Source organism: Scyliorhinus canicula, chromosome 7 (genome assembly GCF_902713615.1).
Source record: "Scyliorhinus canicula chromosome 7, sScyCan1.1, whole genome shotgun sequence".
Classification (NCBI taxonomy): Eukaryota; Metazoa; Chordata; class Chondrichthyes; order Carcharhiniformes; family Scyliorhinidae; genus Scyliorhinus; species Scyliorhinus canicula.
The window spans coordinates 56,667,481-56,673,480 of record NC_052152.1 but is presented as its reverse complement, the minus strand read 5'-3'; positions in this window follow the sequence as shown (position 1 = coordinate 56,673,480).

Below are 6,000 nucleotides of genomic sequence, written 5' to 3'. Positions count from 1 at the left end.
TTCCAGTTTGGAAAAATTGGCTTTTCCCCAGTTGAGAATATTTACACCTGGGTTATCCTTGTCCTTTTCCATAACTACACCGAAGCTAATTGAAGTATGATCACTCTGAATTATCACCCAAATGCTCTCTCACTGATATCCATTTCAATTGTTCAGCTTCTTTCCCTACAACTATCAGAACTGTCCCCTCCTGTTAAGTGTGCGCTATAGTGGCTTAAAACATTCTCCTGCATGCATTTTAAGAGCTGTGTGTATAAATATAAATTTCACTGTTTCTATTCCAGTTAATATTAATGTAGTTGAACTCATTTTCTATTGTTGCCCTATTGTTTTAGCACTTCTCAGAATTGAGTTTATATGTTTGCTGTACCTCCCTGTTTGGGGGTCTATAGTATATACCAGTATACCCAGTGATTGCTTCTTTTCTGTTCTGCTCATTTGGTGATCCTTTCAGAATTGCATGCATTCTCACAGCCGTTATTGTTTCTTTGATTATTATTAACAATTATTTAATCCCCTTTCTATTTCATCTGAAAACCCTGTGACCAGGAATGTTGAGCAGCCGCTCCGATCCTTCTTGGAGTTATGCTTCAGTAATAGCAATATTTACTGATAATGAGGACATGGACTCTTATCCCAGTATTTGAACACTGCACTATGTGAAACAGTATAGATAAAATTAGCTTCTTTGGAGTACTAGTACAATAGTTCAGTTCTGAACTTCATGAATTGGGAAATCCTGTCAACCTTTGCATGAATTAATAACATTTACCATCGCCAGGCTGTGAACTCTCCTGTATCCCAGTCTGAGTAAACTACACACTTCTCAATTCCCTTCTGATCACTGGAGTTCAAATCTGCATATCATAACGTCGATCGCTGCCCAGCAGTTGCGGTTTGTATGTTGTGATTGCAATTAAATGAGCGCCTGATCATTGATATCATAGAATCCCTACAGTGCAGGAGGCCATTCAGCCCATCAAGCCTGCACCTTGGGTGTCTGCACATCTCAGCATTTAAGTAAGCAATTTGTGAAGAATTATGAAGACACCATTTAATTCATTCACAGGATGTGGGTGTGAAACACTTGGAGATGTTGCTTCCTTCTGCTACGGCCCTCGTCGTTCTAGAAGTTATGCGTTTGGGAGGTGCTATTGAAGACACGTTTTGGCGAGTTCCTACAGTGTATTTCATAGATGACACAATGTAGGCAGAGTGTACCAGTATTGAAGGGAGTGAATGTTGGTGGAGAGGGTGCCAATTAAACAACCCTTCTCCTGGATAGTGTTGAGTTTCTCAAGTTTTGTTGGAACTGCACTCATCCAGACATATGGGAAGCATTCCAGCACACTCCTGACATGTCTTCCATATGGTGGAAATTTTTTTTAGGCTGCAGAATTTCCAGTCTCTCACCTGCCTTTTTTAGCCACAATATTATATGGCTGGGCTACTCAAATAAGCCAGGATGTTGATGGAGGAGGATTCAGAGATGGTAATGCCGTTGAATGCTAAGGGAAGGTGCTTGGACTCGGTCATTGCCTGGCACTTGTGCAGCAAGAATATTCTCCTGAACGCGTGGCACTTGGGTGACAAGAACATTCTCCTGAATGCTGTTCAGCTCTTGCTGCATCCAGGCATACATTGTTTTCTGATTTGAGTAGCAAATAAAATTTGAACACTGCAGTTATCAGCAAACATGCCCAGTTTTGACCTTACGATGACCGAGGGAAGTTCACTGAAGCAAATGAAGATGGCCGAGTCTAAGACAATGCCTGAGGAATTCTGCAGCAATCACACTTTTAATGATCTTATTACCATGAGATACATCAGCACACAACAAATTGGAAAACAATGAAGTTAAATGCTTTAATTATTTTGTTTAATTAATTCATTCAGATAATTCATATTACAGGTTATTTCCATATCCCCAAACCGTAGACTAGCAATCACTCTCTTACCAATTTAAGACGGGTATCAGAAAATGCTCCATCACAAATGCATTTAAATTCAGTGACAAATATTCTGGTGTTGAGCTATCTGCGTCATACAACCTCTGCATAACATTTTGTGCATATCAAGCAAATTCATATTTTGATGAATGTATGAAATGGTTTGCGGTAATGTTATTAAGAACAATGATAATAAGGGGTCATAAAGGTGAATCATTGATTTTAACCATTTACTTGTTTACATATGGATAGCTAAATGGAATATTATTCATGTTTAAGGGGTTCCCCTGGGGTGTAGATTTGTATTTAGTCCTAGTCAAGCAGGTCATGGGATACCTTAGTGGGAGGAGACAGGAGAATGCCTCATGCTTGGGACACAGATCATGCAATTCTTGGGAGGATCCAGGTCTGTCTGTAGTTTTGCAGTTTGCCATAGAATTTTACTCTGACAAAACAGAAGCATTGTCAGGTTGATTCTCCTGAAAGGATCTCTCTCCAAAGGTCTGCACAAAGAAGCAAGTAACCATGATTGTTAACTTTATAAGTGGCATTTGAACTGTATTGGGAATATGAGGGGCAGGTGTAGATAAGGACTTGCATTTCTTTCTCCCCCCCCCCCCCCCCCTCTTTTTATTTAAGAACTGTTTAAATTGTTAATTGGAAAGTTAGTGTGATTGATTGTGTGTTTAAATTAAAAGTTTGTTTTAACATAAAAGATACCCAAGGGTTGGTGTCATCACTCTTGTGGTTTAGTGGCCTTCCCTCAGGTCTGGCAAATTGCAAACTGTTGGTATTCTCATGTGGGAATCCTACCAAAAATACTCGGCTTAAGAATTTAATATTGAGAAGTTGAAAAATTGATCTGGTCAAAAACTATCAGAACATTTTGCACTATTTCTTTTAGTGCTCCATTTTTACTGAAATATTTAGGTAAATAATAAGAACTGTAGGGGAGAGGAGATGCAAATAATGGTCTAGAGTGCACAGTCTGAGAAGGGTGAAGGAAGCAGGTTCAAACTTTCAAAACAGCCTGGATAAATATTTGGAGGAAAAAATACAGGGCTATGGAGAAAGGGGAGTGGGGCTAATTGGATAGCTCTCAAGAGAGCAAGCACAGAAAAAGAGTGGGTTGAATAGCCATCACCTGTAATGTATGATTGTACGAACAAAACTTCCTCACTGAGCACAGGTGCTGTTTTTCTCCTGCTGACCAAAGGACATACAACAGAGGCAGTCAGTCCTATTGGCACGGTTTCATAATTTGATCAGTAATTCCCCATGGTCTCGCAGCATGTTGCTTCCTAGGTTATTCTACATAATCAAAAAAAAAGAACGGTCAATATAAATCTGGCTGATTGCAGTGATAGGCAGCTTTTGGAACGGACTCCTTGTTAGGAGTGAGTGATAAATGTAGCGACAGATTTTGTTTTTAAAATAAAATATACGTGGACCAGAAGACATACTTACGTTTTAATCCAGTTAGCTACGTTGCAATACTCAAATGATTTTCTACTGCTCCAGGTAGCCTGAAACCCAGCAGACAATGTAGCTGTTTGTATACTAACACAGAATTCTACATTGTATGCCAGGTTCAGGCCCAAACCGGATATATAAATGTAATCAGCTTGGATTGTATTCAGCCTGCTCCAAGTAGCAGAATTTCTCACCAAATCTGGAATCATGCCACCTGGATGCACCCATTTTGCAATTCCAAAAAGAAATGCACGTTGATATGCATTAGTTTGTCTCTGTAATTGCAACCCGTGCCACTGCTACACACAGTGTTATATCACTTTGATGGAGTGAAGTATTCTTCCTTGAAAATTGGACCAAATGCATAGATAATAGAATTCAATTGCTGAATCCAGAGTGACTTGTGCCTGTAGGTGTTGTTTTTCCCTGTCAAGTCTTTATGTACCTGTCCATTGGGAATACAGAGCATTTGCAGACTGAATTCAGTGTGGAAGGAAAATAAATATGCAAATATAAATCTTTGAAACAGGTTTGTGAAAATTAATAAGTAGTTAAGAGTTAATCAGCCAATTAAAATATGAATACACAGAGGGAGATTATCCATCCAGAAAGATAAACTATGTATTTCCAACACAGGGTTTGGGAATGACGCAGGCTTTTGTCTCCCAATATTTTTCCTAGAAATCTAGTCCAAGTATGACTGGTTTTCCTGGTGTCAGTGTTAAATTCACCCTTCACCAGTTGGGATCTACATCTTGCGGTCTGACTGTCCCTGAAGTAGAGTTTCAAAAGCAGCGGTGTTAACAGAATCAGCATTCTGATGGCCAAACCAAGAAATTCCTTGTAGTAAATGAAGTGCAAACAGATCAAAGAATGATGCAGGACTTGAACTTTGCCACTAGGGGCTGTTGGTGATCTTTGTAAGTGTTTTAATGGTCTGCACAACAGACTGTCAGAAACTGGACATCTGTTACTTCAATTTTTCAATTGTAGGAAACTTTCCACATGATAATTACTAACCTTTATGACGCAGTTAGCTGTGGAATTATCTCTATTACTAAATGGCAAATAACAAATTAGTGTAAGTGGTAATAAGAGTGAAGAACTCAGTTTACAATCACTTTGGTCGTACAGAACCCAAATATTGCTGAAAAGAGAAAATATTGCTTAAAAAAAAAATCTTGACACTACTTACAATCCAGGTGGGTAAGGAAAGTTGTAGTTAAGTAGTTCAGAAACTAAAAGAAAGTTAATTTTATAACCAGAACCTTCAGTCAGTATTGTAAAATTCTAGGCCTCGAAAGTAAGCAGCACTCTAAAATAGATCTGCAAGGTGAATAATTGCAAAACTGGATGTTCTTTTGCCTACTTGGCTCTCCAGGGTGGATGTCAAAGCACACATCAGATGAAGGTAGCACAACATTTGAAATCAAATATGAGAAAAACAAATGGGATTAAGCAAAATGTGCTGGTTGAGCTTCTCCATTGCTGAGAAATGTGGCGGTCTCGAGACATCTGAATAAAGTGCAACAACACCCAGTGTAGGTGCCTGCAATGACTCTCGCATCACGACAGGAGGTTTGAATTATAAAATCCCTACAATGCAGAAGGAGGCCATTCAGCCCATTGAGTCGGCACTGACTCTCTGAAAGAGCACCCCACCTAGGCCCACTCCCCTGCACTATCCCATAACCCCACCTAACCTGAACATCCTTGGACACCCAAAGGGAAATTTATCATGCCCAATCAATCTAGCCTGCACATTTTTGGACTGTAGGAGGAAACCAGAGCACATGGAACCCAGGAGAATGTGCAAACTTCACACAGTGCCCCAAGGCTGGAATTGAACCTGGGTCCTTGGCTCTGTGAGGCAGCAGTGCTAACTGCCGTGCTGCTGTGCCATTCCCAAAGTGACAAATGAAAGTGTGCCTCAGACAGCACAGATAACTAACAATCCAGAAAGATGAACCGACTTTGGTCACATTCAATAAATGACTGATGCAAGGATCTTTAATCAAAAATGGACACCACAAGGGATCAAACCCGGGTCCTCAGCGCCATAGGCAGTAGTTCGGACATTTTATTGGTTACAGTTGCAGCCAGAAGTCTCCGTTAAGAAGAGAGTGGAATAATCACTAGGGCTCAGATTCAGTAACTGCGGGATCATTCTGAATACTGGATCCTCTGGTGGAACCACCTTGGACAGAAAGCCTCTTCAATTCTGAAAGAGAATGAGCCAGCAGAAGTGGAGGAGTGCAATACCATCAGAGACCCAGTAGCCAGATGTAGCTGCTGGATGAAGACAGAATCTACACTGACTACTGAGCAAGTGATGAGCACTGAAATATGGAGTACAACTGGTCTTTTGGCCATCTGTCATTCTGCCATCACATCAGCTCTGTAAAAGAAAATATCACAGTCACTATATTGAAGAATCAGAAGCAAAATACTCTTACTTATTTTAATCAAAGAAGACATTGCAAGTTGCCTAAAGGACAAATTCAGAATTATTTCATCTTTTATATTTTCAGTTTTAGAAAAAAAAAGGTTGAAAGATCAAGCACAGAATTGATATAAT